The 14,056-nt window shown below is 42.4% G+C and overlaps 1 non-coding gene and 1 pseudogene across 1 annotated transcript; one reads left to right on the forward strand and one right to left on the reverse strand.

The window, feature by feature from the left end:
* Nucleotides 1-1,409: 1,409 nt before the first annotated feature.
* trnay-gua (transfer RNA tyrosine (anticodon GUA)) lies at nucleotides 1,410-1,535 on the reverse strand. The gene is made up of 2 exons: nucleotides 1,499-1,535; nucleotides 1,410-1,445 (listed from the first exon to the last, which is right to left on the reverse strand). It is a non-coding gene; the product is annotated as a tRNA-Tyr (tRNA).
* Nucleotides 1,536-10,094: 8,559 nt separating this feature from the next.
* Nucleotides 10,095-10,214, forward strand: LOC148330822 (5S ribosomal RNA; annotated as a pseudogene).
* The last annotated feature ends 3,842 nt before the right edge of the window (nucleotides 10,215-14,056 follow it).

The following is a 14,056-nucleotide window of genomic DNA, read 5'->3' on the forward strand; positions in this document are numbered from 1 at the left end:
GATGCTCTACTCAGCTGCATTGTTGGGAGTGCCTACCTTGGGTGTTAGAATGGCCGACTAGTGGATTTTGATGAAGTAGCAACAGATTTTTATTTCATTTTTTCAAAATTGATTAAGATTTAAAATCCAGTAAAATGTCCTTAGAGCTGCATTTTAAATAGTTACCTCAATATTTTGGAGTGGAACCACAACAGTTTTCCACTTTGCCAACTGAGTTACCAGATTTGTGCTATTGGGACAGACAACTGATATAGACTGGAATTTACAACAGGTAGTATTAAGTAATTGATGCATCTTCCTTATATATTTAGATAATCACCCAATTGGGAGCGCCAGCCTTGGCTCTGGGAGGATGAATTTGCATCAGATCTTTAGTTACAATATTTGATCCATTTGAAATTCGGGGCAACATCCTTTGAGCCGGATGAAAACCAGGGAGCAAAGTACTTGTGCTCGGAATTACTTAAATCCTCCGCTTTACCAACAGAGTTATCGAAGTATTGCTGGAACTCACTCGGGTTTTGGAAGTCCCTTCTCATGACGTTGGGACATACAAGATATAAATTGACTTGAGTAGATTCAGACAAATTCGCCAAAGATTTTTATTTACAGTTTTGGATTAAAATTGGAAACCCTGCAATAGTTCCTTTGAGCTGGATTTGAACCAGGAACCTAAGGATTTCCAATTCAAACATCCATCGCGTTCCGCCAAAAGGATGTCAGTTTTCACACTCTACAGTCCTCCGCTCTACCAACTGAGCTATCGAAGGGATGCTCCACGGGTCTGCATTATTGGGAGTGCTTACCTGTGGTGTTAGAATGGCTGACTAGTGGATTTTGATGAAGTAGCAACAGATTTTTCTTTAAATTTTTCAAGATTGATTAAAATTTGAAATCCAGGAAAATGTCCATTGAGCTACAATTTAAATAGCTACCTCAAAATTTTGGTATGGAACCACAACAGTTTTCCACTTAGAAAACTGAGTTACCAGATTTGTGCTATTGGGACAGACAACCGATATAGATTGGATTTTACAAGAGGTAGTATTAAGTAATTGATGCATCTTCCTTATATATTTAGATAATCACCCAATTGGGAGGGCCAGCCTTGGGTCTGGGAGGATGAATTTCCTTCAGATCTTTAGTTACAATATTTGATCCATTTGAAATTCGGGGCAACATCCTTTGAGCCGGATTAAAACCAGGGAGCAAAGTACTTGTGCTCGGAATTACTTAAATCCTCCGCTTTACCAACAGAGCAATCGAAGTATTGCTGGAACTCACTCTGGTTTTGGGAGTCCCTACTCATGACGTTGGGATTGACCAGACTAGACTTGTGTAGATTCATACAAATTCACCAAAGATTTTTATTTACAGTTTTGAATTAAAATTGGAAAGCCGGTAATAGTTCCTTCGAGCCGGATTTGAACCAGCGACCTAAGGATTTCCGATTAGAACTTCCATCGCGTTCCGCCGAAAGGATGTCAGTTTTCACACTCTACAGTCCTCCGCTCTACCGACTGAGCTATCGCAGGGATGCTCCACTAGTCTGCATTATTAGGAGTGCTTACCTGTGGTGTTAGGATGGCCGACTAGTGGATTTTGATGAAGTAGCAAAAGATTTTTATTTCATTTTTTCAATCTTGATTAAGATTTAAAATCCAGTCAAATGTCCTTTGAGCTGCATTTGAAATTGCTACTTCAAAATTTTGGTGTGGAACTTCAACAGTTTTCCACTTTGCCAACTGACTTACCAGATTTGTGCTATTGGGACAGACAACCGATATAGATTGGATTTTACAAGAGGTAGTATTCAGTAATTGTGGCATGTTCTTCATATATTTAGATGCTCTCCCAATTGGGAGCGCCAGCCTTGGCTCTGGGAGGATGAATTTGCATCTGATCTTTAGTTCCAATATTTGATTGATTTGAAATTCGGGGCAACATCCTTTGAGCCGAATGAAAACCAGGGAGCAAAGGACTTGTCCTCGGAATTACTTTAGTCCTCCGCTTTACCAACAGAGCTATCAAAGTATTGCTTGAACTCACTCTGGTTTGGGGAGTCCCTACTCATGACGTTGGGAGAAACCAGATATAAATTGACTTGAGTAGATTCAGACAAATTCGCCAAAGATTTTTATTTACAGTTTTGGATTAAAATTGGAAACCCTGCAATAGTTCCTACGAGCCGGATTTGAATCAGCGACCTAAGGATTTCTGGTTAGAACTTCCATCGCATTCCGCCGAAAGGATGTCAGTTTTCACACTCTACAGTCCTCCACTCTACCAACTGAGCTATCGAAGGGATCCGCCAGTCATCTGCATTATTGGGAGTGCCTACCTGTGGTATTAGGATGGCCGACTAGTGGATTTTGATGAAGTAGCAACAGAATTTTATCTACTTTTTCAATCTTGATTAACATTTAAAATCCAGTAAAATGTCCTTTGAGCTGCATTTGAAATAGCTACTTCAAAATTTTGGTGTGGAACCACAACAGTTTTCCACTTTGCCAACTGAGTTTCCAGATTTGTGCTATTGGGACAGACAACCGATATAGATTGGATTTTACAACAGGTAGTATTCAGTAATTGTGGCATGTTCCTTATATATTTAGATGCTCTCCCAATTGGGAGCGCCAGCCTTGGCTCTGGGAGGATCAATTTGCTTCAGATCTTTAGTTACAATTTTTGATTGATTTGAAATTCGGGGCACCATCCTTTGAGCCGGATGAAAACCAGGGAGCAAAGGACTTGTGCTAGGAATTACTTAAGTCCTCTGCTTTACCAACAGAGCTATCAAAGTATTGCTGGTACTCACTCTGGTTTTGGGAGTCCCTACTCATGACGTTGGGAGATACCAGATTTGACTCGAGTAGATTCAAACAAATTTGCCAAAGATTTTTATTTACAATTTTTGATCAAGAATAGAAAGTCTGCAAAAATTCATTGGGGCCAGATTTGAAACAGCAACCCAAGTATTTTATTAGAACTTCGATCGCTTTCAGTCGAAAGGAGGTCAGTTTTCAAACTCTACAGTCCTCCCCTCAACCTATTGAGCTATGGAAGGGGTGCGCCGCAGATCGGCATTATTGAAAGTGTCCACCAATAGTGTAAGGATGGCCGACTAGTGGATTTTGATGAAGTAGCAACGGATTTTTATTTCATTTTTTCAATATTGTTTAAGATTTAAAATCCAGTCAAATGTCCTTTGAGCTGCATTTTAAATAGCTATCTCAAAATCTTGGTGTGGAACCACAACAGTTTTCCACTTTGCCAACTGAGTTACGTGATTTGTGCTATTGGGACAGACAACTGATATAGATTGGATTTTACAACAGGTAGGATTCAGTAATTGTGGCATGTTCTTCATATATTTAGATGCTCTCCCAATTGGGAGCGCCAGCCTTGGCTCTGGGAGGATGATTTTGCATCAGATCTTTAGTTCCAATTTTTGATAGATTTGAAATTCGGGGCACCATCCTTTGAGCCGGATGAAAACCAGGGAGTAAAGGACTTGTGGTCGGAATTACTTAAGACCTCCGCTTTACCAACAGAGCTATCGAAGTATTGCTGGACCTCACTCTGGTTTTGGGTGCACCTACTCATGACGTTGGGATAGACCAGACTCGACTTGTGTAGATTCATACAAATTCACCAAAGATTTTTATTTACAGTTTTGGATTAAAATTGGAAAGCCTCTAACAGTTCCTTCGAGCCGGATTTAAACCAGCGACCTAAGGATTTCCGATTAGAACATCCATTGCGTTCCGCCGAAAGGATGTCAGTTTTCACACTCTACAGTCCTCCGCTCTACCAACTGAGGTATCGAACAGATCCGCCAGTCGTCTGCATTATTGGGAGTGCCTACCTGTGGTATTAGGATGGCCGACTAGTGGATTTTGATGAAGTAGCAACAAATTTTTATTTCATTTTTTCAATCATGATTAAGATTTAAAATCCAGTAAAATGTCCTTTGAGCTGCATTTGAAATAGCTACTTCAAAATTTTGGTGTGGAACCACAACAGTTTTCCACTTTGCCAACTGAGTTACCAGATTTGTGCTATTGGGACAGACAACCGATATAGATTGGATTTTACAACAGGTAGTATTCCGTAATTGTGGCATGTTCTTCATATATTTAGATGCTCTCCCAATTGGGAGCGCCAGCCTTGGCTCTGGTAGGATGAATTTGCTTCATATCTTTAGTTACAATTTGTGATTTATTTGAAATTCGGGGCGACATCCTTTGAGCCGGATTAAAACCAGGGAGCAAAGGACTTGTGCTCGGAATTACTTAAATGCTCCGCTTTACCAACAGAGCTATCGAAATATTGCTGGAACTCACTCTAGTTTTGGGAGTCCATACTCATGACGTTGGGAGATACCAGATATAAATTGACTTGAGTAGATTCAGACAAATTCGCTAAAGATTTTTATTTACAGTTTTGGATTAAAATTGGAAAACCTGCAATAGTTCCTTCAAGCCAGATTTGAACTAGCTACCTAAGGATTTCAGATTAGAATTTCTATTGCGTTCCGCCGAAAGGATGTCCGTTCGCACACTCTACAGTCCTCCGCTCTACCAACTGAGCTATCGAAGGGATGCTCCACTCATCTGCATTATTGGGAGTGCCTACATGTGGTGTTAGGATGGCCGACTAGTGGATTTTGATGAAGTAGCAACAGATTTTTATTTCATTTTTTCAATATTGATTAAGATTTGAAATCCAATAAAATGTCCTTAGAGCTGCATTTTAAATAGCTGCCTCACAATTTTGGTGTGGAACCACATCAGTTTTCCACTTTGCCAACTGAGTTACCAGATTTGTGCTATTGGGACAGACAACTGATATAGACTGGATTTTACAACAGGTAGTATTCAGTAATTGTGGTATGTTCTTCATATATTTAGATGCTCTCCTAATTGGGATCGCCAGCCTTGGCTCTGGTAGGATGAATTTGCTTCATATCTTTAGTGACAATTTGTGATTTATTTGAAATTCGGGGCGACATCCTTTGAGCCGGATTAAAACCAGGGAGCAAAGGACTTGTGCTCGGAATTACTTAAATGCTCCGCTTTACCAACAGAGCTATCGAAATATTGCTGGAACTCACTCTAGTTTTGGGAGTCCATACTCATGACGTTGGGAGATACCAGATATAAATTGACTTGAGTAGATTCAGACAAATTCGCTAAAGATTTTTATTTACAGTTTTGGATTAAAATTGGAAAACCTGCAATAGTTCCTTCAAGCCAGATTTGAACTAGCTACCTAAGGATTTCAGATTAGAATTTCTATTGCGTTCCGCCGAAAGGATGTCCGTTCGCACACTCTACAGTCCTCCGCTCTACCAACTGAGCTATCGAAGGGATGCTCCACTCATCTGCATTATTGGGAGTGCCTACATGTGGTGTTAGGATGGCCGACTAGTGGATTTTGATGAAGTAGCAACAGATTTTTATTTCATTTTTTCAATATTGATTAAGATTTGAAATCCAATAAAATGTCCTTAGAGCTGCATTTTAAATAGCTGCCTCACAATTTTGGTGTGGAACCACATCAGTTTTCCACTTTGCCAACTGAGTTACCAGATTTGTGCTATTGGGACAGACAACTGATATAGACTGGATTTTACAACAGGTAGTATTCAGTAATTGTGGTATGTTCTTCATATATTTAGATGCTCTCCTAATTGGGAGTGCCAGCCCTGGCTCTGGGAGGATGATTTTGCATCAGATCTTTAGTTCCAATTTTTGATTGATTTGAAATTCGGGGCAACATCCTTTGAGCCGGATGAAAACCAGGGAGTAAAGGACTTGTGCTCGGAATTACTTAAGACCTCCGCTTAACCAACAGAGCTATCAAAGTATTGCTGGACCTCACTCTGGTTTTGGGAGGACCTCCTCATGACATTGGGATAGACCAGACTAGACTTGTGTAGATTCATACAAATTCACCAAAGATTTTTATTTACAGTTTTGGATTAAAATTGGAAAGCTTGTAACAGTTCCTTCGAGCCGGATTTGAACCAGCGACCTAAGGACTTCCGATTAGAAGTTCCATCGCATTCCGCCGAAAGGATGTCAGTTTTCACACTCTACAGTCCTCCGCACTACCAACTGAGCTATCGAAGGGATGCTCCACGCATCTGCATTATTGGGAGTGCCTACCTGTGGTGTTAGGATGGCCGACTAGTGGATTTTGATGAAGTAGCAACAGAATTTTATCTACTTTTTCAATCTTGATTAAGATATGAAATCCAGTAAAATGTCCTTTGAGCTGCATTTTAAATAGCTACTTCAAAATTTTGGTGTGGAACCACAACAGTTTTCCACTTTGCCAACTGAGTTACCAGATTTGTGCTATTGGGACAGACAACTGATATAGACTGGATTTTACAACAGGTAGTATTAAGTAATTGTGGCATGTTCCTTATATATTTAGATAATCCCCCAACTGGGAGCGCCAGCCTTGGCTCTGGGCGGATGAATTTGCATCAGATCTTTAGTTACAATTTTTGATTGATTTGAAATTCGGGCAACATCCTTTGAGCTGGATGAAAACCAGGGAGCAAAGTACTTGTGCTCGGAATTACTTAAGTCCTCCGCTTTACCAACAGAGCTATCGAAGTATTGCTGGAACTCACTCTGGTTTTGGGAGTCCCTACTCGTGACGTTGGGAGATACCAGATATAAATTGACTTGAGTAGATTCAGACAAATTCGCCAAAGATTTTAATTTACAGTTTTGGATTAAAATTGGAAAACCTGCAATAGTTCCTTCGAGCCGGAGTTGAACCAGCTACCGAAGGATTTCCGATTAGAACTTCAATCGCGTTCCGCTGAAAGGATGTCAGTTTTGATACTCTACAGTCATCTGCTCTACCAACTGAGCTATCGAAGTGATGCTCCACACCTGCGTGAAGTTGGCCCCCCATTTCTTGCAAAAATAGGGGGAAATTGTTTCGTTTGTGCTCGTTTGTGCTGTTAAAATTTTCGTTTGTGCTGCTACGGTTCCAGATATATTACACTTTGTTTTATTTCGAGTGATGACGTCACCCAGCCCCCCATTTTCATCCAAATGGGTCGGGAATGGTGCCATTCGTTTGTGCTGCGTTTGTGCTCGTTTGTGCTGTTTAAAGTTTCGTTTGTGCTGCTTCGGTTCGATAGATATTCTACGTTTTAATTCACGCGGTGACGTCACAAACACTAACGCTCCGGCGTCAGTCTAATTTGTTTTGGATGCTGTCGAACAAGGAGCTAGGTATTGTGCTACCGCGTTCAGTTAATCACTTCAATCACTCGTATTTGTTATTAATTCCAGGTTATAAACTAGTTCCTGGAATGAACCGATGTTTTGTATGTTTCTGCGCATTTTACATTCTTCATGATTCTGGAAAGCAACTGTTGCCGGAGGAACTTCAGGTAAACATGTTACACTCACAGTTGTAGCTTTTTTTGCTAGCATACAGTTATCTTAAAATCTTCCTGTTTTCACTGCTGTCAATTACTTTAAATTTGATCTTATTTCTTTTAATATGTTGTTCTACTGCTCACTCATTTATTTCATCAGTAGTCATTAAAGCTATGTGATTATTTCTTAAATTATAGCAGACGTGAGGTCGAAACATATCCGTTGAACTATTTTGAAATAAAAACAACATAAACACACCCCTCAATGTAGCATTCCCTCATTTGAGAACAACTGAATTCATGTAAAAACAGTACATGTGTAATTGATGAGAGCCTGCAGGGAAAGCTTGGGTTGAAATAGCTTTATGTGTAAAAAAAAAAAAAACTGAAACAAAAAAAAACACCTAACTATTTACATTGCAACAATTAAGCAATCACTGCTTTGTGAAGAACAAAGCATGTGGGAAGATCTTTGTCTTTTCTGATGCTGCTTGCACTCCACTTTCCAGGTCATTGTACATCTCCCAGCCAAAAGCAGCCCTCCTGCAGTATGCCACATAATGTCTAAGATAATCCTGGGTCAAGCCTCTTTGAAATGCTATGACTGCTCTCAAAGTAAATTCTGTCAGCACCAGACTTCTGGGAATTTCTAGCAGGGCAACTTCTGTTCAACTCATACCAAGGTCAGTCAGTGTAAATGTAGCCATAATTGGGCATGGATTTAATTAATTTGTTCCTTGTTATTTATTTATAATTAATTATATGTATAGTTCATGTATGCAGTTAAGTAATTTACATATTAGTATTTACATTTAATTATACACATAGTATCGCATTGTTTGGAGGACACGCCCTTGCCTTCCGTTTCCCTTTAAATACTTCCCGGTTTTGGCTCCGCACGTGTTTCGACGATCAACTGGTTTGACCCTGCAGTTGCTTCAGTCAAACTTTATTAAGAATAGAGACAAGGAGGACAAGTGATCACCTCAGAAATTCACCCTTCAATTCCTTCTTTTGCGGCAGCAGCTAACGAGAATTTTTTCGTTTCTATATTCTTCCAGTATGTGACATTAGTTACTTTGTTGGAATAAGATGCCTTCATTAAACCCGTTATCCAAAAGAAAACCATTTGTGTTTGTCGTGCCTGCGGAGGGAGTTACAGTCGGTGTCAATCTACGAAGCCTCTCCAGTTCTCAACTTCAGTAGTAGTAGTATGAAGACTGTAGCAGCATCAGACTCATCACCAAGGGCAAGATAATTTTTTTAATGTATTTTTTCCCTCAGTATGAGAAGTAGTAGAGGCATCGTCAGGTCTTAATCCATCACCTACATCAGCTTTTTTGTTTTGCAGCAGAAATCCACGTTTCCCTCAATGAAGGCAAGATGACGAGCAACGAAACGGTCAACACGAATGAGAAGCTTCATGCTTGAAAAGCCCTTTTTTATGTTGTTGAACTCTGCTTCAACAGCTGCCAAACTTGCAGTGATGCTGGTACTTCGGAAGAGAGGCACCATTACGCCTGTCCAGAGTAACCACTCGAAATAAAAAAGTGTAATATCTCTGGAACCGAAGCAGCACAAACGAAACTTTTAACAGCACAAACGAGCACAAACGCAGCACAAACGAATGGCACCATTCCCGACCCATTTGGATGAAAATGGGGGGCAGGGTGACGTCATCACTCGAAATAAAACAAAGTGTAATATCTCTGGAACCGTAGCAGCACAAACGAAAATTTTAACAGCACAAACGAGCACAAACGCAGCACAAACGAAACAAACTGTTTCCCCCTATTTTTGCAAGAAATGGGGCGCCAACTTCACGCAGGTCTGCCTTTGGGTGTTGCTACAGTCTTGCCGTGGACGACTCGCAAATGCGTGTGGTAATTTGCAAATGCTTGTCTGGAGACTTGAGTGTGGCTCCGGAGCTACAAATTAAGACCAAAAGGGGACCCTCGGAGTCCACAGGTGTAGCAGACAGATGACCCGATGCAGTCCGGTTGGGTCGGTGCAGTGAGTGTTTACTAAATAAAAAGTTAATGAATCAATTTAAACAAATGGTGTTTACTGAATGCAATAAAGGGAAGTATGGTTAATGTGGCAATTAGCAGGTGTGGAGAAGCTTCATTCATTTTTTTTAGCTTCACTGGTTATATCATTGGTTCTTATTTTATTAGTTCCACTTTATTCTTCCATTTATTCCAATTTAATTTAAATAATGTCAAATAAATTGTACGTGACCATGGGTGGATAGCAGTGAACGCCCCCTCATGTTATTGGTGTATATATTGGTGGTATGGGGCTGGTATAATATTAGTGCCCCCATGTGGTCCGAATGTGTAGCTACGGAGCCACACACAAGTCTCCTGACACGCATTTGCAAATCAGCACACGCAAACGTCACATGTAAGAACACAGCCAATCAAAAGGTCCCGTTTTTACAGGTCGCCCATCTATGGATTTTTGTCCGCATTTAACCATGTGTATGTGCCAACAAATCATTGTACACATTTGCTGATATTTGTCATATATCTGTGACTTCAATCATGCATTGTAGATTGTTGTTACACATTTGTGACTGTGGTTATAGTTTCAGATTCTTGTTACGTATTTTTGGATTGAAGTATTTGCCACAATAAAGACCACATGTATAAAATGCAAAATTTTGAAAGGAATTGTCGCTTACGGCCATACTACCCTGAGAACGCCCGATCTCGTCTGATCTCGGAAGCTAAGCAGGGTCGGGCCTGGTTAGTACTTGGATGGGAGACCGCCTGGGAATACTTTAGAATTAGAAATCCCTTTATTGTCATTGTACTCAAGTGTGCAACGAGATTAGAGGGCTCCCCTCTCCAGTGCAATACAACAATAATACAGACAAATATATAAATTAGATAAATAAATAAGAGAGTGCAATGGAATTTAGTACTGAATAGGGTATATAAAAACACATCACAATGCTGTTCTGCAAGGTAAGGGTGTTCTCGTGTGTGTGTGAGAGTTCAGAATGGAGATGGCTCTCGGAAAGAAACTGTTTCTCAGTCGATTTGTCCTCGATTTGATGCATCTGTAGCGCCTGCCAGAGGGCATCAGGTCGAACAGGTGTGAGTTTGGGTGGGTATTGTCTTTGACGATGTTGAGAGCCCTTCAGAGGCACCGGGGGGTGTAGATGTCCGATAGTGAGGGGAGAGGGCAGCCAATAATCCTTTGCGCTGTTTTGACTGTCCTCTGGAGCCTCACTCTGTCCGCCTCAGTGCAGCCGCTGTACCAGGTGGAGACACAGTACGTCAGCAGGCTCTCGATGGACGAGTGGTAGAAGGCTAGCAGCAGCTTCTTTTGGCTCTGGAGAAGAGCAGTTCGTGTGTGTTGCTGAAATAAACTACGCCAGTTGGCTAACGAGAGAAGTTGTCTACATATCAGAATTATTCTTCTGCTGCGACTGGGCATCAAGGTATAATCCTATGATGCCACATGACCATGGATTTTATCAGGTTATGGGCCCAGAGTCGCGAGAATAGATTCTGAATGCAGTAACGAAGTGCACGTTAGCACGGTGAAGCAACGGTAGCGAGTTAGCTGCAAGGTATAGCTAGTTTAGCGGCGGGAGTACCACGGGAAGCTAAAGCTAGGCTAACGGACAGTAAAGCGGAGCTACGAACACACAAGCCATGGCGAACAGAAGCAAGAGCAAGTGGCCCACCTTCGATGGGAGAGCAGATGAGTACGAGCTCTGGGAAGAGAGGATGTTGTGCTGTATGCACGGAGTGGGTTTGAAAGAGACAATTTTGAAAGAGCCGACTGGCCCGCTGACAGAGGAAGCCAGGGCCCAGGACGACAAGCTGAATGCCGACGCATATTATGCGCTGGCACCACTCCTCGACAACACAAGTTTAGGACTCATATTCAGAGACACAAAAGACAAGGGCCGGTAAAGTCTCAGAATGTTGCGAGAACACTATATCGGCAAAGGTAGGCCCCGCATCGTCTCCCTATACATTACGATGACGGCGCTGAAGAAAGCGGACACAGAGACTGTGACTGAATATATCATCAGAGCTGAACAGATTATCACGGCACTGAGACGCGCGGGTGAAGCGCCGAGCGAAGGGTTGATGATGGCAATGATTATGAGAGGGCTACCGTAAAAATATAAGCCGTTCACGTTAATGGTGACGCACGGCTCAACGGACGTTTCGCTGGGGGAGTTCAAGGCCAAATTACGGAACTTCGAGGCAGCGGAAGACACAGGATCGCTCGCCGAGGAGGCGGGAGAGAGAGTGATGAAAGCACGGGCGGCGCAAAAGAAGAAAAGCGGACCGCCGACGGGGCTGGCGTGTTGGCGATGCGGCGAAAAGGGTCACCGTAAAGATGACTGCTCAAAGACTGTTTGGTGTAGTTTCTGTAAACACACGGGACACGCGGACCAAGCATGCCGGAAGAAGCGCGGACAGAGCGCCCGTTACGCACGCGTCCAAGATGGCGGAGAAGATGACGGCGGTGGCAGCCATGAAATGCAACATGATGACGCCAGCAGAGCAACTGGAGGTGAGGATTACTCCTTCAGGATGGAGACTGAGGATACCAGCTGGACAACACAGCAATTGCAACGAATGGTACTGATTGTGGACACAGGTGCATCGTCCCACATTATGAATGACAAAAGACGGTTTAAGAACTTTGTGAGCCATTTCAGGCCGGAAAACACAGCATGGAACTAGCAGAAGGAAAACGTGTTTTGGGCTGGCACGAGGCAAGGGAGATGCACAGGTATGTTTAATCGACAGTAAGGGGCGTCGGTGTAAAGTCGCGTTAAAGAACGCCCTATACATCCCATCCTTCCCTCAAGAACTGTTTTCTGTTAAGTCAGCTACGGCTAACGGTGCCGAAGTGTTCTTCAAGGAAGGTGAAGACGTTCTTACGGCACCTGATGGTACAACATTTGACATTTATGTGCATAACAGAATGTACTACTTGAAAACAGCGTGTGATGAAAACGATGTGTGTAAAGTCAGCCATGATATTCAGACATGGCATGAGATAATGGGGCACTGCAACTATGAGGATATATTGAAATTGCAAAATGTAACAGTTGGCATGCACATTAGTGGTGCAAAACACAAGCCTGTTAAAGAATGTGATGTATGCATAAAAGGGAAGTTCACCCAAACGAGAAACCGAACTCCAACTGACAAGGTAAAGACACCGCTAGAACTGGTGAACACAGATTTAGCTGGTCCGATAAGCAACAAATCCATTGATGGTTTTAAGTATGTGCAATCTTTCACAGATGTGTATACAGGGGCTGTATTTGTTTATTTTTTGAAAGCAAAGAGTGATGCTCTTCAAGCTACAGAGAAGTTCTTATCTGATGTAGCACCTTATGGCACTGTGAAGTGCATACGGTCAGACAATGGAACAGAGTTCACAAACGGAGACTTTAAGACACTGCTACGAAAGAACAAGATTAGACATGAAACCTCCTGCCCTTATTCCCCACACCAGAATGGCGTAGCAGAGAGGAAATGGCGTACTCTCTTTGAGATGGCCAGATGTAATCTTATTGACTGCAACTTACCAAAGAGCCTCTGGCACTATGCTGTTCAGGAGGCAGCATTTACAAGAAATAGGTGTTTTAATAAGCATACTGGCACCACACCATACACAGCACTGACAGGGAAAATGTGTAATTTATCAAGAATGCACAAATTCGGGTCAATATGCTATGCCTATCAACAAGACAGGGGTAAACTAGACTCTAGATGCAAAAAAGGACATTTTGTGGGGCACGACAAAGGCAGTCCAGCCTTTCTGGTTTATTATCCCAGTGACAGAAAAGTACAAAAGCATAGACTGGTAAAGTTTGTCACCAGGACAACATGTGAAGACGAAACACAGACTTATGAGTTAGAACTGGAACCTAGAGTGAGTTGTGAAGTCAAAGACACCACACAATCAAGTGCGAGCACAGACATACAAACTGGTGGTTCAAAACTACCGAAGGACGATTATGACAAGCACCCTAAAGGGACACCACAGGTCCCAAGCAGTGGGAGATATCCTACCCGAGAACATAGTGTCATGATTTGTATTTGTTATTTTTGGTTTAGTATTTGGTTTCATGTTTTGGCCTTGTTCATGTGTCTTGTCTCGTCTTGTCTGTTGTGTCCACCTGTGCTCGTTTACCCAAGCCCTAGTGTTAACCAATCCGGTCCTTCCAACCCTCCATGTCTTGTCCAGGTGCTCCTCGTTGTCTCGTCAATTTGTGTGTATTTAGTTCCCTGGTTGCTTTCAGTTCTTGTTGGTTCATTGTCATTTTAAGTGTCGCTTGTCCCTGTCGCTTGTCCCGGTTGCCTGTGCCTGTTGCCAGTTCCTGTCGCCAGTTCCTGTCGCCTCTCCCTGTAGTTGGTTTCCTGTCGTTAAGTTTTTCCAAGTTCCTTGTTTGCCTTAGTTTTCTGTTTAATAAATGCCCTTTAAGTTACCCCTGCCTGGCTTCCCTGCGTTTGGGTCCTCACCTTCCTCAACCTTGACAGAATGAACCAACCTGTACTGGACCCAGCAGGAAGCTCACGGCGACGAGTTCGCCGTCGCCGCTCAAGCTGGTACCCCCCTCAGCCTGCCGACCAACCCCGCCCCCTTCACGTA

Source organism: Idiotropiscis lumnitzeri, chromosome 9 (assembly GCF_059441095.1).
Source record: "Idiotropiscis lumnitzeri isolate Australia: NSW breed Sydney's pygmy pipehorse chromosome 9, RoL_Ilum_1.0, whole genome shotgun sequence".
In the NCBI taxonomy this organism is placed as follows: domain Eukaryota; kingdom Metazoa; phylum Chordata; class Actinopteri; order Syngnathiformes; family Syngnathidae; genus Idiotropiscis; species Idiotropiscis lumnitzeri.